The sequence below is a fragment of the Strigops habroptila genome, chromosome 1 (assembly GCF_004027225.2).
Source record: "Strigops habroptila isolate Jane chromosome 1, bStrHab1.2.pri, whole genome shotgun sequence".
NCBI classification, from domain to species: domain Eukaryota; kingdom Metazoa; phylum Chordata; class Aves; order Psittaciformes; family Psittacidae; genus Strigops; species Strigops habroptila.
The window spans coordinates 151,635,698-151,662,971 of NC_044277.2; the positions used below are offsets into that span (position 1 = coordinate 151,635,698).

The following is a 27,274-nucleotide window of genomic DNA, read 5'->3' on the forward strand; positions in this document are numbered from 1 at the left end:
GAGTTTCAGGAGGGATGATATGTCATCTTAAAAACAAATTCATTTCATTTTAAACTTTGCTTTCATTATTATCGCGTATCACTGCTTTTTAGTGACTGAGTAATCTGTGTTTTTAAAAAGTCAGTGACCGAGTATGCTTTTAGTATTAAAATAATCCCTGGCAGAGCTGCTATTGTTATGGGTCTGTGTCAGCGTTTCCATTATAAATCCTGGTTTTGAAGGGTTTATAACTCATCTGCTTTAATTCGCATTGGGCCCAAGCTTGGCATTAATGTTTTCAGCCCCGATCCAATTATTTTGTTGTCACAAAGTTTCATTTAAATCTGTTTGGGCATAATTTTTTTTTTTTTTTTTTTTTTTTTTTTTGCTTAGAGGGGGGAACAAAAAATGAGGCAGCATCAGAGCAACGCGTGTGTGTGGGGAGAGCATGTTCTGTAGATCTACATGTATATGCTCAATGATTTTAGAGCCTTTCATTGAAAAAAGAGGAAAAAAAAAAAAGCCCCCGAACCAAACTTTGTATTTCTCTTTTCTTTACAGAAGTGAGACATATTGGCTCATTCATTCCTTATGGAGCTCAGGCCTTTTTATTTAATTTTCTCCTTCCTTTTTTTTTAATTTTTAGTTTTAAGGCAAATGTATTTGAAGTGACAAAGATGCTAAAACTTCAGTGACAACTATTCGAAAGGAGCAAGAGCTGTATTATTTGTAACATTTGTTTCATTTTATCCCAAATATCACAATCTGTGTAACAGAGGGGAGGGTAGAATCCCATTATTCTCGATAGGAATTTATGTATTAAGATTTATATTGTGGAAGGTCCTAAGGGTTGTCAACCTTTTCAAGGATTTTGCATATTCAGAGTATTATACAGTGCACAATCATCTAAATATGCAAAGTCCTGAGGAACCAAACCCTGGTTCAATGCATACTAAAAATACTACGAGAAATTGAAGGAAAGGTTGACATTGTAGTGGCCTTGTATTAAGCAAAGGACCATCAAAATTTCCAGTCATATCACACAGCCTCCAAACTACACTTTAATACAAATATTTCCTCTGTCCTTTTTTTATTGCTGAAGTAGGTGGGATTTGTTAAAACTCTTCAAATATTATTGTAAAATGCCTTTTTCAACGGCTTTTATACTCCTACTAAAAACCAAATAAATGAATTGGTTTGTGTTGAAGGATTCCCTCTGTAGTAGTAACATTACATTTTTGCAGATTCTTAATCCATCATTTGACCTTTTTAATATTTTCAAATAAATAGTGGAGAAACAAAATAGCTGAGATATCAAGGTTTAAAAAGCCTCTACTGTGCATGCATAATAACTTTTCATAAGGATTTTACTACGCATTTTGTATTATGGATCCATGATATGCAAATGTGTACTGCTGTTAATATGCATTCACAGCATACCCCATAACTGCTGCTTTGCTGTCTACTGTGAATGCATGTTAAGAATAATACACAAAACACAGTTAAATGCACTCTATAGAACGGCTGCACAGCAACAAATATGTTACTGAACACATACTACAATTTTTTTTCCTGTGCCCAGGCTGTATAGTTTTGAATCATAAGTGACTCTATTTCCAATGCAGTATTATCATAATACATTTAACAGAGCCAAACATTAATAGATCCACTGAAATAATATCGAGTTCAAAGGACTGCAGAACCTCTGTGGTGCGTCAGGGACACTGACCCAAACTGTAGTGCAATTAATGGGAGTCCTTCCAGTAACTTCAGTGCGCTCTCATCAGATCCCCAGGGAATGTCGCTACTGTTTTATTTTTTTCTCCCTTTAAGGTTTTTTTTATGTTTAATTTTTTCATCATCCTCTCCCAACTGGCCCATATCTCCCAGTTTTGCTGAAACTGGAGAGCTGCATTAGAATTGAGGAACTAATGAAGTTTGCTCAGGACCAGTTTGGTGTGTGGTAGTCTGGGTCATAAGCTGGTAGCAATGGGACCTTGTGGCCAGCGTGGGACTGTTAAGAAGTGGGCGTTAGCTAAATCTTTTTTTCTGCTTTATTTCCTTATCTTTCTAATAGAAGCACAAAACATCCCGGCAACTCTGTTCTTTGTGAGTGTAAGGTAACAATCCTGCAATTCAAACTCCCTGTTCCTCACTCGTGACCTGGAATGTGTTTGCCTTCCTGCCATAGCACCTGCATGCACAGCCCAAGCACCAGGGGAGGACCAGAAATACCCTCTCCAAACCTGCTCACCTCTAGGCAGGCTCCAGTGTTGGGTGTCTGTGCCAGAGCCCAACGGTGAGCCTGCAGCAGGGTTGGACTCTTAGCTTCCCTTGGCAGGTACCTCTGCTGCCTTGGGAGCGAGACTGAAGGAAAACATATGGCTAGTACATCCCAAATTCCAAAGCCAGACCACAGGGGGCAAATACCTGGGTGACAGTACGAAAAACAGTGGCTCCTGGCTCTAGGCTCCAGTTGAGTTTGGAGCTCAGGAGGAGATGGGAATACCTGTTTGGGGTTTTTTCTTTTGTGTGGTTTTTGGGGTTTGGTTTTAGTTTGTTTGGGGCTTTTTTCATTTTCATTTTTATTTTTCTTTTACAAAAATAGAACAAAAGAGGATGGTGTCTTGTGCAGGGCTTTAGTCAGTCAGCCCCAGCGAGTTTCAGACTGAGCAGAACTGGGACCCCTGGTGAAGGCAGGACTGTGTCCCTACAGAAGTTGTCAGGGAGGGGGGTGGAACCAAGACCAATATGCCATATGCCAGGTGCCTGCTCTGTGTGCAGATAGCACACTATGGACTGAAGTGATGTGTATCCCTGTTCAGGGGCGACCCGGCTCTTTTCTGCCTCTTTGTGTTCCCAGTATGCTGCCATGGACTATGGACTGCTTTGTGAGGGGAACTTGATGTTCTCATCAAGTTGACTAAGCCCTCTCCCACCAGTGCTAAGCTGATGTTCAGGGATATATATCCTTCTCCCAGGGGAGATTAAAGACGGCACTAATAAGGACCCCCAGCTTCAGAGAAATAACCTACATTAGCTCAAGAGTTCAATTTGAAAATGTGTTGTGGTTTTTTTTAACCCATCTGCTAATGCTGCAAAATATTATAAACGTGCTCTGCTCTAAGCCCCCCATAATGAGGAGGTACTTCTTGCTCCAATCAGACATCCTTAGTTTTGTGTTTTGAATAGGCTGTTAGGGACAAATGCGAAAGAGCTGCAGAGGGGTTAGTTACTCTATTTTAATGGGAGTTGCTATAGTAAAACATGAATTTAGAATCTGAAAATGGTCTCTAATACTAATTGCTTACGGTTAACCAAAAATGAGTTTGTGACCAGAAATTCCTCTAAGATTTCTGAAACACATGACTAGAATGGGTCTAATTTAGATATAACATACATTTGGCATAATCTTATTAGTTTTGAGCAACTCCTGGCTTACACTTACTATTAATGAGTTGAGAGAGGGTGGAACCAAATAATCTTAAGATGGAAAATGAATTTTTTAAAAAATTACTCAAAGGTATTACACCTAGAAAAGCAATGGCACAGAATAGCCTGAAAGTTTTATTACCAGATGAAGAGGTGATATGTACCATGCAGCAATATGGGATTTATGGTACTTCTTTCTCTGGGGAAAAGTGCTCTAGTCAGACCAGTCATGAAGCTGTGCCGCTTCTTGAAATTGCAGGGCATTAAGATCATTCTTATTGCTTTGTGGTGTGAAGCAACCCTATGGTACATCTGAGTAACTTCTTTATTTTATTCATACTTGGTGACTGGGGATGTCACACTGTCTGCTACCCTACCTTGAGGATGCTCTGAGAGCAGTGAGTTAGCTTTTAGAGGCTGCAGCAGGGACTTTTAGCTGTAGCACACACCCTGATGCTGCTGATCAATGTCTACTCTTTAATGGCAATCTCTGCCAAACAGCTAGTTAGTGATGCTGCTTTTTTCCTCTCTTTATTCTGCCGGTGCCTACAGTGATTCACAGGCATGCTTCCTCCGTGTTTCCATTTTGAGAATGTCTCTGTCCCCATCAAATCATGGTTTTGGGGATGGACCTTGCCGCCAGTCCCCTCTAGAGTTAGTGTGGGTGTGCACGACTCCAGGAGAGCCCTGTGCTGCTTCCCCTTATAAGCAGACCCCATGGATATGATGTATGCTTTCTCTTCTGTAAACCAAGGCATTTCTTCCTTACAAAATCTCCGAGGTTTATGGTTTGCTTTCCTCTCCCCATTACAACTCTTGCCGAGCAAGAAGCACCTGATGGGATGCTCTCTCTAGATCACGCAGCTGGATGTTCCTGATACTTTTTCTCCCTTCCTGCAATCTTCTCCCTATGAGAAGATTATCTGTTGCATGGGAAGAAACACTGTGCTGAGCCTTGTGTGGTGGGGTGGTGATGGGGCAATGACCCTCTGGGAAGTGGTGGCATCTCTGAACTTGTGGCACTGACACCAATTCAGTTAGAGGAGCAGAATGACCTTACAGAAAGCACACACTGAGATGAGCAGTTTTCTTAAGACTTGCTTTAAATTAAATGCGAGGCACAAGAAAACAGGGAAGTTAACACTGACTTGACAGAAGTGCAACATTAAATCCAAAAGTGATGTCAACTTCTGGTGGACAGTTCCCTCCCAAGAAATTATAGGATGTTTTGTAAGGGGAACCTCATAAGAGATGCTTGCAAACTTCATGAGAAACTGACATTTCCATTAGTTGCAGCAGACCTTTGAAACTCAGCAGGGAGAAAGCCCTCAGGCTAGAGAAATGACTTTTCTTTACCCCCGTGAAATTTTATCCAGGTTCAGGTGAGCTGTAAGCTCCTAACTAAAAATCACCATTTCGTTTCTCTTTTGTGCACTCCTCAGGAAAACTTTAGCAGCGTGCTGAAATAATGCCTGAACAGTTTGGGGGAAGAAAAGACCTTATAAATAACAATTCCTTTAAACTAATTTTGAAAGCACATTGTCGAAGTCAAGAAGTCAAGTAGCTGAACGTAGGAAATGCTAGAGCTACAGCTGACTACGAAACCTCTATTCTCTTTATGTACTAATATGCAGGAAGTTTCTTAACAGCACAGCTCGGCTGAAGGGCTTGTTCCTATGAAATGATTTGAAGTATGGGGCAGGATGACTCAGGCTTACTGTAATGGGAATATCTGCTCCTTTTGGTTTGCCTTCTGAATTATCAGAATTTATAACCCTCCTTGGACAGGGCTCTTCCTGAGATACTGGTCTGAGGAAGATAAGTAAATTTTCCATTCAAAAAGCAGAAAAGCTGCGCAGTCAGGCATCCCAAGCTGTTAATCAACTATGGTTTTCCTTACTTTCCCAAACCTGTGTTACGCTTTTGACAACTCCTAGCACCTGTGATTGCCAACCAGCATCTGCAACATGTCATAGTGTGTACTTAAAACCTTACCAGAGATCTTATCTTATTGAAAAGAAAGGTAACTTTGGGTTAAAAACTAACCAACCAAAAAAACCCCCAAATAAAAAAAAGTAAGCCAATGCCAGAATTAAATGTTTTCCTTTATAACACTCCCATGAAGCAGGATAATGCTACTTTCCAGGAGGAAAAGGGAGGCACTCGATGCAAACATCAGGAGTAATCAAGAGCCCAATGTCTATTTGATAAGCACTACAGAATTATTCTCAGAAGAAGATTATGTGAAATGTACAGTCACTGGATCCTCTAGCCTCTGTGCTTTTTCCTGTTACACAAAACTATATGCATCTTCACTGATTTGAAGGCAGTGGAAGATGGACAGCAAACCACTTCGGAGGATCTTGACCATCACATTTTACCTCAACGTGGAGAAAGTTTGTCACTGCTGAGAGTAGGAGCTGGGTCATTTAAGGTGTTTTGCCCTTAAAGATTAATTTTCCCCTGACAGTTCAGGAGATTTGGTGACAGAATTTGACCGCAAATAGAACAGGATTTTATAAATCTGTTTTCTGGATTCAATCCCCAAGCTTCTGAGAAAGTGAAAGGCACAGCCAATTTCAGCTCAGCTGTAAAATGGTGCTGAATTCAGATTGGGCTGTAATGATCTTTTTCCAAAATCATTTTGGGAAATTGATGTTTAAAGAACATTTTTTTTTCAGTGATGCATGAACAACTCTATTACTTCTAGCTGCAGATCTACTTTTAGAGTAACTGATGTTTCTTATCTTTATAAAAACCTGTTTTAATGTGTTTTTCACCAAATTTCCTGGGCAAGCGGACACACTGATGTTGTAAACTGTAAATTCCTTAAATTCCCACTGCAAGCCTCCTAATTTTCTGAGGACAAGAGTAAAGAGGAGAAGATTAATAGAGCAATAGTTCCCATCTAGTCAAGTACACAACTGAAAGAAGTAAAGCTCAAGAGAGGGTTTTGCTTATGCTGCTTAGACCTTTTTGGAAAGATCCTCTCAGAAGCAGCGTTGTCTAACAGTAGTCAATAAAATTTGCCAAAATCAACATGAGTATATGGTCTGCCATAAAGAGAGGTGAGGTTATCATGTATTCAAGTATTAGCTGGAGTAAACAGTAGTTTCAGCAATCTCTCTTTCCATCTCTTATATCTGTGTAATCTCTAAGGAGTTGTGTAAGCTCTACAGTTTGTCAGCTTCCTCAGCCACTAGGCATCATGAAAATCGGTGCTTCATGCCACAGCCTTGAGCACACAGTGTTGTTTTTGGAGGTAACTGCTCTGCAAAGCAGTCTCACCTTACAGAGTATGTAAAGGAAAGCAAGTAGTATCTTTTGGCAGCCCAGAGTTTTCATTTCAGTCCTTGGTCTGGCTGAGGAGTGGTTTGAATCCCCAAATAGTTTAAAGCAAGCATGGTCAGAATGCACCTGGAAGTTTGGCAAAAAGCCTTCTTTCCTGGCCAAATTACCTTTCCTAAGAAGGGAGCGTGGCTTGCCGAGCCCGAATCCTGCTTGTGTTTTCCCTCTGTAGTGCTAGTTGCTGTATAAGCTGGCTTTTTATCTGGCTTGAGTGGCCTTACGGGGGGGCCTGACTCTTAAAGCTCTTGAAGTACTGGGAAAAGGTCATACAGGGCATAGTTTGCAAATTGCTAAAGCGGTAGCCAGCAGAAACAGTACTGAATATGGATAGAGTTTTGCAAGTTAGGAATCTTTTTATATTACTTTTTTTTCCCCATGACATTGTTTGTAGTGTCAGCCAGTATGTATTTTGCCTTATTTTGGATTCTTTATGATCATATTTAATTCAGTTGCTATTTTTGGGGAGGTGCTTATTGCAGTTTGATTTATTATTACTGCAGTGTGACCAGGAGAGAAAAAAAATACGCACTTTACAAAGTATTAAAAGATATGCATTCTGAAGAACATACTGTAGTATGTTTAGGGACTTGTTCTTGTGTTCAGGAGTTTTATGTGTGGCTTGGGTCGAAATTTGAAGTGCACTTTCTGCCTAGAGAGGACTGCTGGCTCCTGCCTTCTGCATTTGGACCTGTAAGGCATCTCACTACGTAAAAAGCCATCTAGGTAAAATTTATCTCAAAAGGGTACTTTGCTATGAATTTTGAAGACAGCCATGTGGAGAACATTTGCTGTCACCAGCAGATGGTGACTGGAATAGCTGTCTCTCCCTGTACCTCTAAGCCCTTGAACAGTGTGAATACAGGCAGTGCAATAACCATTTGGGGAAGTGATGGAGTAAATACACTTGGTGTTACAGCATGGGACCAAATCCTGAGAGATGCAGAGTTCCTGCACTATGCCTTGAAGGCTGGGTGTTCGAAGAGTAAAATCTACAAGGTGCAGGTTGGTGGAGTTTGGAGTAAATATTGCTTTCTCTTGCTTTCCATTCAGTCTGTTGTGCATTTGCTTCTTGCGGCACCAACTGACATCAATGAGTTCTCTTGCAAAAAGTCTGTGCAATTGCTCTGACTCCCGTGGAAACAGAAATAGGGATTATGAACAAGGTATTTGCAGTTTGACCTTGCGACATGAAGTGGCAGAAAATGGAAGATGTTTTCTTTCAAAGATTGTGTATTACTTTTTGGCATAGAACTTTATGTATTAAAAGTGCATTACAATGAAATTTCATTCAGGGAATAAGGCACTTAGGAAAGTCAGGTCTTTAATTCATTTCAAAGGGATTCAAAAGGATACTTATTTTCAAAATCACATCTACTATATAAAATCAAAAACGGAGCTTTCCCCCCCACCCCCCAAAATGAGACATTTTGCTTGATATGAAACAAATACGTACTGTAAATTTGGCATTGGGGAACATTTTTTTTTTCTTTGCTTTTGTTTCATATCTGAAGGAAAGCAAATTTAGTAATGTGAGCTTTCTCCAGACAAAGGAATTTCTCTGTAAATCAGGATTTGCAAAAGGCAAACCTCTTCTTGCCGTGTATTCTGGATTTACAGTTTTCATTTTATTAATCTATTTCTCTATCATTTGCTATAGCCTATAACCAAGATAGCCTAATCTTGTTATTGAACTGCCATAGATAAATGTTTCTACTGCTCCCTAAGTCTTTTTTTTTTTTTGTTCCTTTTAATTTAATCATGAGCAATTCTCTGAAGTAGCAGTTCAGGTTCCCTTATACCCTAGATTCCATTTTGCCAAACACAACACAAAAAAGATAGCCTTTGTTAAAAAGTTTAATGTTCTTAATTAGTAGAATTGTCAGACTAATTAGAATACCAATTAGAATTGGCAGGGCTATCGTTAATTTAGAAGTGCTGTGGTCTAGTGTTAATCGCTATTAAACCTTATAGTTTGTGAAAGAGAGGGAGCAAGGAGATGAATGCACACACACACAACCTCCCTCCCCTCCCATTTGAAATGTTAAGGGTCCATAACCATAACGATCCGTGCTGTCAATGTGTACTTAGGGACTGTTTAGTCCATGGAGATGTTGATGCAAAGTTAATAACTGTTTGTGCACACAAGTAGCACTGCAGAATAAAAACTTGGGAGGTTTTTTCGTATGTTGCTATTAAAATGACGAAATCCCATTGGTGGCTAGAAAAGATACTCAAAGCACCAAAGACTTCTTATTGGAAATGTGCAAGACAAATTCCCTTTACTTGCTTTTACTTTTGGTATTGTGGAAGTTACTTTGCACTTCTTACAGCACACGGCAAATAAAGATTTCACAGCACTGTAGATAGTGAAATTAAGCTTCAGTGCCTGCTGGTTCAGTGAGTTCATATCAGTGCTTCATAGGCAGAGGAGCTATCTCAAGTTCCTGTGGTGAGTCAAATATACAGTGGGAAACACAGTGAGAGCTCAGCAACTTTTGGTCTCTGTATCTAACCCACTCACCCACATGCCCTTCCCATCGACCTAGTTCTAACTTTTAAGTGGTGAGAAGTTTATGGAGCAAAACAATTTTATTTTTCAACCTCGAAGGAAAATAATGAAACTTCTATTCAAACTACGTACTTAAAACATCTGTTCCTGAATGAAACCATAAGGGACAAGTTCCCAGAGGTGGATGCTGTGAATATTGCTGTGAATTCCATGTACGCTGCTACCATGCACACAGAGCCCAATTTATATCTGCAAGCGATTAGGAAAAAAGGGTGCTCAGGTGGCTAGAGGAGTGTGCGAAAACCTGATGCGTCCAAGTCCCAAGTACAAACATAACGTTTCCTAGGTACAAATATATTTTACTTTGATGTTTTCTCCAGCTGGGCCAATTGCCTTCTGAAATCTCTCACTGGTGATAGATAATGGCAAGAGTGATGGTGCTGATTATTATTTATCTGTGGCAATAGTGGTGTGAGCCAGAAGAGGATAGACTTAGGGCAGAGCAGGAAAGAAGAAAGGTCAGTGATGCTGTTGGTCATGCAGCACAGCGTAAACATTTGTCTGTTCCTCTCCACCCTGATCTAGCTCAATTATTTCTCTATTTACAGCACTGCTAGTTCACAGTCTGACAAAATCCATCCAGATCTGACTGGGCTGCCTCTTCTCTTCCAGAGAAACTGGATTATTCATTTTCAAGGAAGTCAGATGTTTAAACTGCACCTTGTGTGGGGTCAAGAAATTTTTGCTTTGGTCAAATATCATCTTGTACACTAATGCTTTATTTAACTTCTGTTTATTGTAAAGCTATAGTTGAATATGACACATATCTCTGTCTGTGCTCTTGCAGAAAAAAAGGTGTGAATTTGCATGCTTTATAGAGGAAAAGGGATTTAAGAATTGGCTACAAACTTAACCTTCATAGTTCCTATCCTATTACTGCTCAAGGCTAACATTTGATTCTGGAAAAGTAGAACACTAAAAAAAAACAACAAACAACTAATTAAGATACAGTAAAATAAATTAACTGAGAAAAAATTATCTAACTGAAAGCCAGCATGTTAGTTCAGTCTTTCTCTAAGTTAGATAGTGAATGTTAACCATTTTGCTCTCTGCTCTTTACATTAGAGAGTAATCCAAATGAGAAATAAAAATTAGTCATTAGTTAACAGAACCAAAAAAATCTTTTCTCCCAACTAAAGCCTTTTTAGACATGTAAGAATTCTCCCCAAAACATAGTTGATTTCTTTTTTTAATTTTTTTTTAGGGATTTTTATTGGCTGTAGGTCTTCTTTTCTTTCTTTAAGTACTAGTACACTCATTTCAAGGTTTCGATTTTGAGCTGCCTAAATGCTGTAGGCAAAGTGCTCAAGCCTACTTGAGACCACTAGGACATTTAAAATCCCATCAGATTTTTGCTCCAAATCCATCAGTCTCATTTTCAGTGAGAGATTTCCAACTAGGGAGTGAAAAGAGATTCCTGTTCATCTTAGGCTGCTGCAACCTTTGCTCTCAGCCACATATTTCACGCCATAGCTGCAGGTCTTTGCCGCTTACTCTTACACAGTCTAAAGAATTATTTCACTTTTGTCCAGGCAGAAATATGCAACCAAGATGATGCTGAGGATGACAGTGAGGGTAGGGGCTTTTCAATGAGCTGAGCTCCAGGCAGATTTCACTCAGCACTGCATTAGATGGGAGATGAATAACAGCCGTGCATGTACATGTGAAGTCATGCAATGACTCACATACCCCCAGCTTACTGCTCAGTAGCTGCCGGAGTGAAAGCCAACTGCCCAAACTTGCTTTTAGAAAGTGGGAAGAGGAGGCACCGTCTTCTCCTGGGATGTTTAAACTATGTGCAGTGAATCACCTTCTACTTCTTTCCACCAACTCTGTGTATGTGTTAGACAACCCACTTAGGACACTTTTTTTTGTGGCTGTTGTTAGATGAATTGAATTCCACTGTAAGTCTCTGCAGGGTCAAGATTAGAGCTGCTTGGAAAGCCTTTGACAGAAAAAGTTTCTTGTGATAAAGCTGTCTTCACAAACCAGAATTTTCTTGGCCATGTTTCATCATTAGCGAAGTCTGTTGACTGTCTACTCAGAAAGCCAAAACCAGTCCTTTGTGGAGTCAATAAATCCCAACAGGAATAACCTGTTCCTTGGGCTGCCCCAAAATGTATATTTCTCTAGTCAGTTAAACGTCAGTGTGTCCTGTCCTAGAAGACATGCTGGGTCATGGGAGCTGTTGTGTGGCCCCAGTTCTCTTTCATGGCTTTTTTTCTGTGGCCATAACATGTTTTCCAGGGCACAGTGCAACTCTGCCTCTGAATGACCATCCCTCTGTATAGTGATGTGCAACCAGGGTAGGAAGATGTGGCTTCAGGGGGTGCTTGCTCCTGAGGAAATCTCCCATGACACCAAGTGTCTGTTGGAGAAAAAGATGTTTCTCTCTTCTAAGTGTCTGGCAATGAGCTGTTGTTTCCTACTTTGTACATCAAAGCTGAAAAGGTTCAGCGTCTTAAATTTAAATATGGTTTTTCAGTTGAAAATACTGTTAGGAAGTATATCAACCAAATACTGCAACATTTCATCATGGCTAGGATAGAAAATACTGAAATTTTGGGATAACTCACTGGAAGAATATTCTGATTTTGGATTATTTTTAACTATTTCAGTGTGTCTTGCAGCCACAACTCCATTTTAACCTGTCATATGCCAGGCTTAGTGTTTCTGCCTCAGTGTAGTACGGTGAAGTATCCCCCAGTAGAGGTGAGCAAAGGACCTCAAAATAAAAGAGAGTAAGCCAGACCTTTTTATCTCCAGTAGGGATGTGGTGTTTCAGTTTCGTTTTCCTGACCTGCACCAGTGGAAGTCCCTGTCCCTGAAGCACTGACCTGCTTCACACCTTGATTGGCATCAGAGATGCTTCTTGTTGCTGCCTTCCTGGGCAGCTGCAATTGTAGCATCTGAACCCAGGACTCCCACTGTTGCTATACATTGCTATATCCACTTGGCCTAATCTCAAGTCCTGTTCCTCACGCAGCTGCCCTCTCTGAGCTATGGTGGTGGTGCTGCATTGATGTTGGAGCAGAGAAGGTGGCATCGCTCTCCTCCTCTGAGAGAGATGAGCAGCAGTCTCGATTTGCCTCTCTGGATATCTTACCACTTGGGTGAGAAGGCATGCTTGTGCTTGGAGCGCCTGGAGGCAATGAGCTGCGGTTGTGGAGCTTTGGTATAGACAAATGATGTTCCCATTTTACTGCTATTTCCTCAATCGTTATTTTTATTTTTTGCTTAGGTGGTTTGCAGTTACCATACTTATTCATTCTATTGTTTGCCTTTAGGGCTTCTCTGTGCCTTTCTCCACCATTAGTCTGTTCTCCTTTTTTTCCCCCAGTGATTTTATATGTAATTTTCATTTTAATCCAGCCCAATAGTTGTCCTCTTGTCCATTGTAGATGCAATTGTTTTTAAAGAGATAAGCAATATTAATTAATTTGTCTGGTGCAAAAGACCTTGTGTATTATGTCACCTCTTTTGCTCAAGCGATCAAGTTTTCCTTATTTTAATTTTCATCTCCTTTTTATTCTAGCCTTAGAGAGAATTAGGAAAGAGGCTAAATCAACTGCCAAAAGCCAACCATTCCCATAAGAGAAAGGGCTATGTAGGGATATAGTCCACAGCTGAAAACACAGGAATTGTTCCTATTTGTTCAGACCTAAGATTGGTCTCATCTCATATTTATTTTCTGGCAATAGCCATTGCTGAAGAGAGACCCCTAAAGTGTGTACATGAAGGTTAAAAAGACATTACCCTTGTTAAGTCTCAGCCCATTCTCTAACAGTTGCTGAATTCTGTGAGCTCTGAAGCATGACCCAAAAACGTTATTGTAATTAATTATGGTAACTCCGATATGCATATCAATTCCTTTTTGCAAACATACATTTCCAAAATCCACTTCTTCTTGCAGTGAGCTCTCTAGCCTAAGTGCATATTGAGCGTAGTCCATTTAGGATGCTTTATTTTGTCTTTTTTCTGTTTAAAACTCTTAATATGTACGAGCAAATCAGCCGCATCTCAGATTTAGCAAAACAGCGACATTTTCGCCATCCTTTTGCCTCCTTTTCCACCACTGAGCCTTTTATTTCTCAATTTAGAATGAACAGGACCTTGTTCAGAACCCATCACGATCCTTGATAAATTTCTGGCAACGGCTGCTGTACTGCCATAAGGTTTCCTACTTGTGCGCCCTTCCTCCAGACATCACTGAGTCAGTGCACAACCGAGGACAAGGCTGCAAATTAGCTCGGCGTGGTACGTATTCTGTTGCTCTGGGGCCACCCGTCCTTCCCTCAGCAAGGGAGGGGGGTCGTTAACCCTTAAAAGAAGAGACTCCCCAGCACTATGTGCGGAAAGCATTCACCTGGCATTAGCAGAGTGACAATAGCTAGGTGACATCCTCCTCCAGAGCAGAGCAAAGGAAAGGGGCATCACTGTAGTTCTTGTTCGTGCTTTGCTCACATTCAATTCTTCTTAAATAGGATACTAATAAGTAGTGAATAATATATAGCAAAAAGCTAACAGAAGTCAATAGCAAGTACACTGGTTTACTTGCCAACAAAAAACAAAAGTGAAAATGTTAACATGTGAATGCTGCTCTCTGTATGAGGAAGTGCCATGTTCCAAGCAGAAGTGCAAACTAAAACCCCATTTGTGTGAATAGCTAATTATAAGGGTGAAAACACTGTCAATCTTAACACTCATCTGGGTTTCATCTTGATTGCCAAATGGGTCTTGCTGTCCTATATGTTAAGAAAAGCCTTAATTTCACAGCCCTGACAGGAGAATAAATATCAGCCAGAAGTAACTGAAAGGGAATAAACACAGACTATCATGATGGAATTTTTATTAGCATCACTTTTCTACTCTAAGTATTCTGAATCAAGACAATATCCTTCATAAATAAGTATTTGCAAAACTTTCTTAGCTATATTATGAAGACAATCAAAAAAAGAGATAATTTTGTTTCCAGTGCCTGCCGTGAAGAAGCCTACTGCAGTTTGCAAAATATGCATGTGCTGTTGAATCTGTCTAATTGAAGCTAACCCATCAAAGGGCCTAGAGGCTTTGTCAAATATCTTAAGTTATATCTCGTGTCCCAGCGCAATTATGATTTAAACGTAACTCTTAAATGAACACTACAGACAACCAGAACAAAGTCCCATCACCATCTCGTACCTCTTCATTACTAAAGAGTTACTTGTGGAGTGTTGTCAGAATCTTCATGCATTAATCTCTGAAAACTTGTAGGGTTTTAAGAAAAAAAGTAAAAAGCTTGTTTTTTAATATCAGGCAAAAATCGCAGCAGGTGGGGGGGGACTGTGCTCTGTAGTAAATAATTGGAATCCCTTGTAACTGCAGGATCCTGCAGACCCAGAAAGATCACAAAACTGATTTGTTTTAGATTAGTATTTGAATTTGTGTGCTGTTAAATGGCTTAGCCATCAGTGTATGCTAGTATTTCAAGCAAAGATGGCAATTTCTAAAAACAAATGTAATCTTTGGCTGTTAAACTCTCTGTTTAATTTAAGATGGTTTAGTTTCCTCTGTTTCCCAGAACCTAAGTCACAGGACTTCAGATTATCAGTTCAGCATTGTTTTATTCCAGTGTGTGGGTAGGAAAGAAAAATAAATAAGAAAGAAGCTATCCTATCATTCTAAACTGTGAGAAAAATATACAGCTCAAGTTCTGGTTAAACCTAGCATGATAAAGGCTCTTGGAATTTAATCACCTGTAAACCCCACTTATTGTTTTAATTTAAACCAAGTAATTTCAAGTATAAAGCAAAATATTTGTTACTGTTTTTTAAAATTATTCTATTAATATTGGTGGACTCTTTAGATGCCTGAATCTCAGAGATACAAGAAGAGCTCTGTTGACATATAACATCTTTATCTGGTTTTTAGCCTGTCTCTATGAGGCAGATTAACCCACTTGATCATATTCAGACTCTACAGAGAATGCTCTGTGAATGTTTCACATTTATTGAAATTATGGTATGTAATAGTGAAAAGTAGCAAGTGGAGGATGAAGAAACCTTCTGAGAGCAGTGGGATGTGCTGCATTTCTAGTTAGCCTTAACTTGTGTAAGATAAGAGGATGCACTTTGCTTAATGTCTTTCTAAAGCTCTTGGGAAAGACTTCGGCTCCTAGGATGCCTGTGGTGCACTGTGCACCACAGTATTGGTGTGACTTTGTGTAGATCCATACAACGAGGGGACTCAGTGGCCGTCTTTCTGCAGACAGGTGCTGTTGCGTTTGTTATGATATGGGGATGTTCTTCTGTTCTGCAAGGAGGAAGATGTAGATACAGTGACCTCCACACTCTGTCGGGCTTTGGCATCTGAGCCTCTACCAGCATGCCACCCTCCTCACTGCACTTTTCGGTCTTCAGCATGGGGAAGGAAGACCACAGATCCCCTGAAGCTGGGCAGTCCAACAGCAGGGGGGCAGTGGAGTGACCCTCTCTATTCCTGGGGTGTGCTGGGGAGATGAGAGGTGCAAGGGAGATGTGCTGGCTGTGGATCCTCAAGTTCCCAGTTAAAATAGATCAGAGCCAAAGTAAAATTAAAGGCCAGGGAAGGGCTCTACAAGCAGTTTCTTTTTCAGCTACTCTTCATTTTTCCTGGCAACCCACTCAAACATGGCCTAGTGAGGTTGCAGGTCTAAAGCGTATATAGTCCTGATGGTTCTAGCAGACTCAGCTTCCTAGGGTTTGAGTGCAAGCTTTAGCAGTCTATTCAGGTAGAGCAAACTGAATGCTTTCCTCCAGATTATCTTTCATGTATGTATAAACAGTGTTTGCTGCAAAATGTGTGAACTATGGAGCTCAGAGTCACAGCCTGCAGCACAGCAAACTGGCTTTTCCTAGAGCTCATAATGTGATAATTAAATTGCTAACAGGCACCTTAGTGATGGCATTTGCTGGAGATGTGAAAGCCTTCTTACAATCATACCTTTCTGTAGGGGACTCATCAGTAGAAGCAGAGCTATCAGAATCAAGGGGTTTTTTTATATATTTTCTTCAATGAGTACATTAAATTTTTATGTGGAGTGAAATGGGACAGGACGTGTTTCCCTTCCACTGCACAATGATTTATTACCCCAAAAAGACCGCAGAACTAATTAGCAGAGTAATTAATTAATATAAATTTGCATATTTGCATTTGCAATTAGTGCAGCCGACTGATTAGTCTGAAAATGGGAAGTTTGACTCATTAGATGTTAGTGTCTGCTGGACCGGAAAGCGGCTGCCAGATGAGGCGAAAAAGCATAGAATAAGCATGAGCGTGTGCGCGCGCGCAAGCTCATCATGTCTTTGTTACAAGAATGGAGTGCAAATATGTGGTCTAAGATATTAAGACTGCTATTTTTTCTAATTTTTTTTTTTTAATCACCTTTTCAGCTGTTTTCCCTATTAATTTACTTCCTGCAATGAGCCACTGCAACCATGAAACCCGCTGATGCTTCTGAACAGTCATATCTTTAAGGGAGGGTAGGTGCTGCAGATGTCCTGATTTAGGTGCTGAAGGGGAGCTGTAAGAAGCCTCCTTGTCATGTGATAGATGGGACAGGAACATTTCCCCTCTTCCTAGTTACATCGTCCAACCAATTGCTAACGCTGAGAGGTCAAACTCAGCAGAGCCCATAAAAACCTGAGATAAGTGATTAGCTTTCCAGGTTGCCACGCTCTTGTCTTTTCCTCCTTGGATACCCTTGTGGGTGTGCCTTTTTTGTACACAGCTAAACGATCCTTCTGCTCTACATACCTGAACTTGGTATACATGGACATCCATTGTCCCAGGTTTTAGTAAGGTTTTAGGGAGGTTTAAAAGAACATTGAAAAGAGACACGTCTGTCTGTTGGGTAATATATCCAGATGTCATAGTATCTGTAGGCTGATTACTAATGCTCCTCTCAGGGTAGCCGAACAGAGCTGGTTTTCATGGGCATCAGTGGAGGAAGTCCTGATACCTCTCTGGGATACTTTACATTGCTCTCTCCACTACAGCTGGAGGAAATCTGCAGTCCTCCCCCAGTGAGATGGATCATCTTCTCTTCAATGTTTTGCAACTGGGAAAGGGGGTTGAGCAGAGAGTGGCATTAAAACAGTCCTCTGAAAGCTCCCTGGGTCCTTGTTCTAAATCTTTGATCAGATTTTAGCCCTTGGTGCCACTTTGACGCTTGTGTGGGTGTTCTGGAAGATTCAAATGGGTATTGTCCGTTACTTGCCATCGCTGTGCATTTAGAACATGGTGGTGTTTTAGACTCAGAGCAGCTTCCTCTAGCTCCTCTGCTGTGTCACGGCAAGTGACTTTGCTCCTTCTTTTCTGACCTCTTTGTTTTTACTATTAAGCTTAAAAATTTAGACCTGTAGAATAGATGCAGTTATACTTTCCATAAAGTATATTTCTATTCTGTTCAAGGAAGGAGTTTAGCCCATGAACACTTTGCAGGAATAAACTCTGTCTCCTCTGGTATATCTTCATCCATTTGTAAAATCTAAGTGCAAACTGGGCCAAAGTCAACAAGAATATCTTATAAACTTGAATCATTATTTTTTGTGAGATTTACAGGTGTTGATTAGCTCCCAGGATGCCCCTGGCACACTAGATGTATGCAAGACAATTCAAAACAGAATCATCCCTATGAAATGAGGCAAACCCTATCTTTCCTTTATGCACATACATCCAGATACAGTAAGTTATTATAATGTCTTTGTGGGGATTACAAGCAAAATTACTTTTTTCCTCCCCTATCAGTAAATTTTAATTCTACATTTACTACAAAAAATTAATAAATTCCATCAGTATTTGAAAATACTTACAAGATGAGCAAATATTATTTCCATTACTATTATTTCTTAAATACTATTTGTTTCAATTATGAAATCCAATACTAGTAAAGAATTTGTAAATAAACATGTGATGAAGAAGGAACTAATATGGGTAAAGAATGCTACTTAAAAGAATTTCCAAACATGTTCACAACCTATAGAGGTATATTGGTTCCCACTGCCATTTTCAGTGTTCCATTCCCATCAAGTTCTCTATCTGCAGATAAAAATCTTTAAAAATCTAGCCCTATAGGCAGGTAAGAGCCATTTCAGACATATACATATGTATATATATGACAGCCCTGGCCTGGGAAACATGCCACTATGTTATGTGGGTGTTCACCCTGGTGTTGGAATTGCTGGCTATTAGAAAGGTGTATTATTGGGACTCAGCATCACAGGCACACATCTCTCCTCACAGTGTGTCAGGATTTCTTGGTGCCCTGTCAGCCTGAGGTGCAGGCAGATGCACAGCTCTACATGATTGTGAGCCCCCAAGTCACTGAGCTGCTCTTTGTTTTAATTTACAAACAGCTGTGAATTTGCTTTTGGATCGAGATCGAAATACCATCTTCCCATATTTGTAGCTTTGTGTTCTGACATTGTCTCCAATTCTGACTGTCAAAACAGTGCTAAAAGGAAATAATGCTCTGGCCATTTAGAGAGATCCTTTCGCCCCTCACTGCCCCCAAATGCTGACTCAACAACTGAGAAGCTGTGCACCTTCCTAAACTCCCCCGTGCAAAATAGCAAAACATTCTGTTTTCATGAGGTCCAAATGCTTCATTTCAGCTTTATTGAAGAGTTGCATTTTGATAAGGCTGTTTGATTCCAACCACAAAGTAAACCATTTTGTAGAAGCATGACGCATAAGCAAAAAGTACAGGGTGTACAGTGCCGGCAGTTGGAGAGCACCCCCAAAGAGACTCGAGCAGCAGCAGTGACACAGCACTCTTGGCTACCGTACAGCACAAAGAGAAGGATCACAATGCAGCTAGCTTCCTAGGTCTCATTAGCTACAGAGGGCCAAAGGAAAACCTGTGACATTCAAAACTGATAACTGGGGGAAAACCAATCTGTATTCATGAGATGGAAGATGGGCAAAAGCCAGCTTCCATTTGGACTCTAACATTGCCTGCATCAGTAGGACTAAAGAAATACAGAGGTCTTCCACCCCAAGTGTTGGAGAAATACAGATTGAATATAGCTGCAAAGGGAAAGGTCAGCTTCTCTCTTTCTACATGGTTGACATGCTGGTAAATCAGTCCCGAAACAGAGAGTGGTTTTGCTTGCTATCCGTGCAATCCATTTCATAGCAGAGGCAAGTAAAATGGGATTTTTCTAACAGCTAGAATTTTTTTTGCCTGCAAACATAGGCTATATCCTGGAAACTGCAAAAGGTAAGTCGCCTCTCAAGGTTCTGGTACTGACAGCTCAGGTATTTCAGCAGTCAATTCCGCAAGCGAGGTGCAAAGACATGAAGCAACTTCAGTGCCTGACACAAGAGTACAATTTAAAGTAGCCAGACCTCTAAAATGGGTGTAATGAGAAAGAAAATGACCTTTCAGATACCTACAGATCACTTCAAAAAAGCAACTCAATATTTCAGGGAGGCTATAGGCTCCCTGTGCTATAGGCTATTATTTATTGAGACTCTGCAGTGTATGCTGAGCCGTGTGAGGCAGGTGAGACTGGAAGAAGAGATGAGCAGCCACAACATTTGGTAGGAAACACCTGCTGGCCTGTTATCAGCACAAGAGATTTCCTGGGAAAAGGGTGCACGATGCATGAATGTTGACAGGAGGTGAAAACATACATGACAACTTAGAGGTATGTGACCGAGACAAGGGGGAATACTGCCACTCAGCCAAAATTCGGGAAGCATAAACTAAACCTGGATCATAGCAGAATGTAAATCACTGCATAGCAAATGAAGGATTCAGGCACCATGAATGAAGTGAATGCTGTAGAACAACCTCTGCTAAGAAACTGGAAGCCATGTGTTGGTAACTACTTACCAACTAATGTTGGGTACCAAGATCCGCAGAAGTCACAGGTCTTCCATAAGAGCCGGGATGGGGCAGCAATCCAGAACATGAAGGACGGTGTTGTCTTGGAAAAGAAACAAAATACTTTATGAAAACAAGGGAAATCCCACCACAAGGAAATGCTTAACAAGTAGCAGTTGGAATAGCACTAGTGCAAGAAGCTCCACAGTGAAAGGGTCGAGAATCAGATATCAACACAGCCAAATGATGTTCAGATGGAAAAAAATTGGATTATTGCTGTTGTCCCCTGATATCAGGGCCTTAGCACATATATAAGTGTGCTTTTATTACTGAAAGAGATCACAGATCCCTGGAGGACATTCCTGACAAACCCTGAGTATCTGCACAACCAAGACTTCATTGCAGCACTTTTAAGCTGTGAGGGTGCTCCTTGAAAGCACAATGCAAGCCTAGAAGAATTCCTTTAGGAGACTTTTCGTGACTGCTGTGGTCTCAGGCAGCATGTTGCAAAAGGGGAGGAAGAATTAAAGGGGAGTGGATGTGTATGTTGCAGCAGCACTTACCAGGAAAGAAACAGAAAGTGACAATGTAATCGGTCCTTTGAAAGAAGAGATTATGTCAAGAGGGTCTGTATATCAGTAAGTTCCTTTTGCTCCAGAGAGAAAATGAAGTGAATTGTGGAAATTCTAGTAAGTTGAGTCCAAAGAAGCCGTGGCCAGAGCCAGAAATAATATTCCCAACAGACACCTTCACATAGCACTATCCAAAATACGGTTTGGAGACATGTCCTCCCAGTTCAGCATTTGTGCACCTATAGCCCTATGCTAACACACAAAATCCTGCGCTTGCTCCACATGGCAGGGCTGTAGCTGCAGGGAACCTTTGACCGTGCGTGTTGGATCTACAAAAGTGAGGCAGCAGCTGGTTTCCTCGGACACAGAGGAAAAGCTGTCTGATGGTGAGTGAAGACAACTGAATTCTTTTCAGGCCTCTTCAAGAAAAGCCAGGCCAATAGCTACTGCATTACCACCAAAGTAATCCCAGAAAGCAGGGAAGAAATTCTGCTGGAAGACTCTTGAAGATTTTGGAGGCTGGGTGTCTGATGCACAAACAAGTAATGGTTTGCATGCCATGCTGTTCCTGGGGCGGCTAGTCCAGATGACTGGAGAGGAGCCAGATCATTTCCTCAGGCAGCTTGAGTGACTTCAACATACCTGATGATGTTTTCCCCTGACTCCAGCTCTGAGGGTGTTGCCCATTTCATGGCCCAGTGCTGGAAAGCTCAGCAAATCAGTACAACTTCCTGGCCGGAGGAAGGGGAAGAAAATCCTCCTATGACTAAAGGCTTTAAGGTGGAAGAAAAGCTCCTTTATACCAGCAGAAAACCCTATTGGACAGTATCAGGCTCATGTGGTAGTCACCCAGCTGAAATGCAAAGCATTCAGTTAGAAAAAGTAGTTATTGAAGTGAAGCTGCAGGCTCCAGGGAATTGCTAATATTAGTGTAACTGCTTCTGATAATGAAAACTCAGGCTGCAGTGCAAAAACTGTGAGTGAGATTGCTAGCAGCAAACACAAAATCCCAGCAAGAAAGGGAAAGGGAGAGCACAATTATAACCCTTGTAATCATGGTCAGTCAGTGACACTACCAGTGTGTGCTTAGCTACCTGGCTTTCTGAACTGAAAACTATAACCTCATCTTCCAAGGTATCTTCTATAGCCAGTGAAGAGAGAGAGAAACTTTTCTAGAGGGATGAGCATTTGCAGTAGGGTCCCGGACTATGCCTTACTCTGACGGTGCCTGTTTCCCATTGCTCACCATTGGAGAGACCTGGGGAGTTCAGCTCTGTGGTGGGTGCTCTGAGGAAGCTGCCTCATGGTAGGTGTTCCCATAACTCTTCTTACCCTGTCTTTGCATTCAGAAAGTAATACTTGCTACAGACACTGAAGGAGTTCCCAACTCCAACTGTTCCGAAGTAACAATGTCACCAAACTTCCTTGTTTTCTTGATCGGGAATAGTTCATGTGTATCCCTAGGGAGACAGTTGATGTCCCTTTTAACAGAAGGACAGGCTTCTTGCGTGTGGGTGCCTAGCGCAGTTGCAGAGGGGTCCACTTGTGAAAAGACTTATTAAATCAGCCCTTCCTGTTTTCTTCTGTCTAAATCTTCATGGTGGGGAATGGACTGAACCCAGGCAATGACAGTGACACAAAAGGGGCAAAGCTGAAATGACCTTAATTGGTGGCCACTGTGCAGCGTTCTGCAGAAAGCCCTATTATTATGAAGCCAAGACAGAGTGCTCTGCAGGCCCCGCAGGTCTTGGTCTGAGCACTTCTAAAGAGATTGATCAAAATGTCTTACTTACGCAAGTAGGTGTCTTCCTCACCCCAGGGAGAAGCCTTCCAGTGGCAAGCCTTGCGGAGGGGCCAAGGGAAAGCTAATTAAAGATTAAGGCTACAGGGTTCAGCCCTCGACCAGAAGGCTGCACACAGTTCCCCAGCAACAGCAGCCTTAACGAGGGGACTTCCAGCAAAGGGGAAACCCCGAGAAATTTCCTTTCAACCACAGCAACAAGCGCAGCCATGGTTCATGAGAGAAGGCAGGCATCTGAATGCAAAGACAGGCTCAGAGAAGAGCACAAGTAGTCAAGGCTCATGTGTTCCATGCAGGTCTTACACAACAAATTTCCGCCTCTTGTTCTCTCGTAATTAGGTCTCATTCTCATTCATATGCAGGACAGCCTTGTGGTTTCCCTCCTCATCCACCACTTACCAATGAGATGTGATATATGGAGTCTCTGTGGGAAAGAGAGACCATGACAAAACGGAGAGATCGGGGTGTCATTTCAAGGAGCTCAGGCTGGAAGTACACTGTCTCTCAGGGTCACGCCAACATGTTTTAACATGTCTGCTGTGACTGAGTGTGCCAGAGCTGCATTTCCCATGTGTGGGTGACATATGCAGGGGATAAAAAGCTTGAGGGGTCCAGAAATACTGGTAGTGGCAGAAAGAGGCTTTCTGTCGCAAGGTTTGCAACTTCATCCAAATTGTGCTGTGAGATTGGCAAAAAGGGTTTCAGAGAACCATCTGGTGGTGGTTTGGCATCGTGTGGGAGCTGAGTTCCTTGTTAGTGGAATATCTGGCCAAACAACAATATAATTATGGCTACCATTGGCTTTAAAGGTTGTCTTTTGTGGTTCCTTCAGCACAGATGTTTAGATCGGAACAAGAATGGAGGTTGAACTGCCTTCCCCTTTTTGATGGTGGCTGTGGGTGGGAAAAGCTTTGTGGTGGTTTAGATGGGAAGTTATATGGAACATCAATCTCCGTACAGCATTTTTGATGGTTAAGCTTTTAACTTTCAGCTTCCAGAATCTGTTACTCTGGCCTTTCTCATGACAGTAAGGAGATAACAGGCCAAGTATGGTTCAACATGTATTTTCCTTTCTGCTTTGTACGTCTTGTTGCCTATACTACACGTGATTATAGCATCAGTGCTAGAGAGTGCAGCATTACAAATGATGCTGTAGGTCTTTATACAAATATCTGATTTCAGCAATGATAGAAAGGGAGAGTTTGAAAGACATACAGTACATCTTTTCCTCATGCCTCTTTCTTCTGAGATAAGTGCTGAGGAACCATTGTATCCCACTGATAAAATAAATTAACAAGTCCTCCATTACTCTGCATCCTATGTATACCCCTGTAGTGGCTGCAAATATTCACAGTTAACAATTCTTGTGCTATGAAAGGAAAAAAAATACTTTAAAATAGCACAAGTCAGAACGTAGCACAGCTACCCTACCTGAACATTGTGTTAGAAGGATGAACTAAGCTTCACAGACACCTCACACCATTCAAATTACGGCAGCAGTTGTATCTGCAGTTCTGTTATTGAAGTTTTTTGCATCATAATCTGTACAGTCAAAAATCGGGAACTCTTTCACAAATGCTTGATTTGGCCTAAACATTGACAGACCAAGTCTCAGTATGATAGTAAGAGATAGATGGGATAAGGGTGTTTTTGAAAAGAGGATGAGAGATGTCAGGTCAGAATGACAACAGCATTTGATTCTCTAACTCCCATCCTCCCATGTTGGGATGTGGTGACGGTATGCGATCTGAGGGTGGGAGAAGCCCATATTGCTGGTCATTGAAAACCACAAGGCCTTGAATAATTTAGTTTTAAACGCTACTATAAAAAATATTTGTTTGCAAAATTATTTAGAAAATTGCCTTTCTATCCTGGCTTCATTGCAGTTGTACCATCCCCTCATTTATGTGTTGGTTTTTTTCAAAGCAATTGAAAAAAGGTGGTCTTGAATATAAACACACAAGTATTGTCCCAATGGAGAGACTGTAGTCTCTGACAGGGGAGCAGGGAGAATCGGAGGTTCTTGCTAGGGTGCAAGAAACTTCTTGAGCCAGGTCTGATAGAGAAGGATTCATAGCATGGACCTGCAATTTCAAAATCCCAAGTCCAACTTTCAAGAACAGCAGGAATATAAGAGCCTAAGGCTCATGGACTTTCAAGAAGGCAGAGGTTTTACTAATAAGACATAGTGTTTTGGGGTTTTTTTTCACTGTCTAGGTAGAAAATTATGCAGGAAGACCCCTCATTAGATTCAAGAAAATGTCTGAGGACTGTTTTGAGGTGACCTATTATGGCCCAAGTACTAGGAAAGGATAAGCTGTTTGAAGTCGCCAGATTTGAGCTCTGCATACAATCAGTTGAGAGCAGGAGCAACCATGCCTGTGCTGTCCATCCAGAGAGGATGGTCACAATGTGATCCTCTGCAATTAGCTGTTTCTCAAATTAGTAAAAGGCAAAAACAATTAGCTGTTTTTGGAAAGGAGCAGAAAAGGCAGGAGAACAACACACAAATTGGGACATAGGTGACAAACAAGTGATGATTAAAGGGAAAAAGGAAAAGAAAATCTTCCTCAGAATTTATCCCAATCTCATGGCTGTTTTCTTGTAAATATTTGTGGTAGAGTCAGGTCTTCCAGAGTTATCTGAACATAGTGAAAGTTTTAATTCAAGGGACAATTTAGCAGAGTTCCACACAGTATATAGTATAGAAGAATTCTCAGAAATGTCCATTGGACAGTAAATAAAAACCTGGCAATTTAATATATAATGAAAGTGAATATGTCAGAACATATCCGGGGTCTTTCTCCTAGTTTAGTGACATTAGTAAATGACACCTTCCCTTGAATAACGATCGTGATTACCTTGTGCATAATCTTTGTTCTGGAAAATAGATGGGACATACTTGTGAATATGTCCTTGCTAGACCCATTTCTGATGACAGGATATAAGAGAACAGCAAAATCATTCTAGTGAGTATTAACTCCCTGTTAAATTTATATAACTATATTTGCATATGCAAAATATCTTCACTGTATGGCAAAGAGTAAGGAATTCCTATGGATATTAACTATTACAACACATTAGCAGAATGTGAGTCTTGATTTTATAAATATGAATATAAACTCCACAAACCTGAATCTCATAATTAGGTTTATTTAGACAGGAAGAAGAAATTTGAATATTGTCTAGAAAATCATTGTTGTTCTGGATGGTATGACAGCCTCCACTGTAATCAGACTAGTCAAGTGTACTGTAGACATAGCTGTTTCCCCTCACACTTTCAGTCAAATCACATGTTTTGATGCAAATTCTGTTCCCATAGACATGTTTATAATACCTATCTGAAGAGTGTCTAGGAGAGCTTTCTTGTAGCTACTAGAGGCTCTGTCTTTATGCAAGCCTCCACAAAGTGCAATCTGTCTTACACTACAGATGGACCAAGCCTACTGCACAGGCAGTGTAGGAAGTCCAGACTTGCTCACCACTCAAGCTTTATGCACCTTTATAAATCAGGCTTTTTCCTTAATACATTTGTGTGGCTGCGAGAAGCTTTCTGCTAGGGTGTATGGACAGCTTGCGTGTCTGATGGTGCCTGATGACAAAGTCAATTATGTTCTGCAACCACACGGGGCTATGTGATGTACTACATAGGACATAAACAGAGCATAGGAGTCCAGGGTCTGAGCTGCTAACAGTGAAGGTGGCTTCAAAATTTATTTGCAGATCTTGTCCATTTTATTTTTGGTCTTTCTTCTGAGGCTAATGTAATCATTTAAATCCTGAAACTGAGCTTTCAGAGACAAACATCAAATATTGTGAAACTTGATGAAACCATGGGCTCTGGCAAAACCACCTTTAAGCTGGCTGGTTTTATGTTAATACACCTACAGTGTTTTTATGCACCATTATTTAAAAACCTTGCCATCAAAAAGGTATATACTGACATCTTCCCTGTTTTCTATTTTATTTCACATTTGACTTTAAAAAGGTATAGTGCAATAAATGTTACCTGAAGGCCAGAGTCTGAATTCCTGACTCATACTGACAAACACCTTGCTCCATCAACAATACCAGAAGAGTCAGGCTTTCAGTGGAGAAAGCCACTAAATCAGTGCAAGGGAATGAGAATTAATTGTCCACCAGGTTAATGTACTTCAGAACTTGAAGACCAGTTCATGTTGCCAAAACTGAATGGTTTAATTTTTCAGTTTCTTGGCAGGGATTTGGTGGTCTCCCGTATGCCCAAAGCATGACTTTGAGGCCTAAAGGATTTGAGTAGATGATCCAATAGCATCAGTGTCAATGACGCGTGAGAGGATCCTAAATTAGTAAGGAAATAAAGGCTGCTTGTGTAGGCTTTTTCCAACGCTAACTCCTGTGGTACCAGGATAATTTTATTCAAGTATCACAGTATGAGAAAAAAATCTGCCCTGGTAATTGAAACTTTACATCAGGCAATCATTCATTTTAATATGTCAAATGTACACATTACAAGAAACTGTTGAAAAACCCAGACTGGAAAACCCCAGGCCAAACCATATACCTCAAGATTGAAACCGATTTAAATTCCAAGAATAAGTAGCTGACAAAGATAATTTTCATAGATTAACATTTTTCACCTGGGTTTTATATATCTGGAAGAAATATACACTGCATTGGTTATGCATTGATCAAACTTTTATTGTGCCAGCTGTACTTCATAGACCTGAAAAAGTGATTCAAGC

At 40.8% G+C, this 27,274-nt stretch overlaps 1 protein-coding gene across 4 annotated transcripts in view; it reads left to right on the top strand.

The window, feature by feature from the left end:
- ITPRID1 (ITPR interacting domain containing 1) overlaps positions 1-27,274 on the top strand; it is a 142,650-nt gene that overhangs the window by 32,604 nt on the left and 82,772 nt on the right. The window lies entirely within an intron of this gene.